Here is a 713-nt window from a genome sequence, read left to right as displayed (position 1 = left end):
ATTGGTGTGTGAAAAAATAATTGAATAATTATATAAAATATTTTTACACGGTTAATATATAAAAACTAAATTTATAATAAAAACCAATCATAATTAGAAAAATAAATGCTATATATAGGTAAATTTATATTTGAAATTATATTGAATTTCTTAAGATTATATCAAGAGGACAATTAAAACTTTAAAGTAAGCTAAATTTCTCAGTCAAAAGTTCTAATTAACCAAAATAATATATATATTTTAAAGTTGGTGTTTTAAAACTAAACATGAAAAAATCAAAACCCCCTCCCTCCGGAGGGCCACCCAGAAAAGAAAAACAGTTCATAATAGAAGACTATTTGATTTGATTCTCCCATGATCTTATCACCATGTCATTGCATGATCATGATATGATATATTTTCTTTTTGTTGATGGGTGTCCATAATATGATTTTTATTGATGTGATTATGTATAAAATGATATCAGTAGTTAAAGTTTGGTGACAATCATAAACAAACAGAAGTTATGGCGAGTTTATTTATAATCAGCTAGTATCACATGATTGCCACATGCTAGAGAAAGAGTAAAAGACAAATATTTTAATCAACTTTTGAAGATTGTATAAATTTAAAATTATATACGTGTATGTATGTGTTGTTTCTTTATTATTGAAACACACAGGCAACCGGAGCAAATTTGCATGCATAATGATGCGTGAGATTTACGGGATTAT

The sequence above is a fragment of the Arachis ipaensis genome, chromosome B09, assembly GCF_000816755.2.
Source record: "Arachis ipaensis cultivar K30076 chromosome B09, Araip1.1, whole genome shotgun sequence".
In the NCBI taxonomy this organism is placed as follows: domain Eukaryota; kingdom Viridiplantae; phylum Streptophyta; class Magnoliopsida; order Fabales; family Fabaceae; genus Arachis; species Arachis ipaensis.
Note: the sequence above shows the minus strand (reverse complement) of the source record.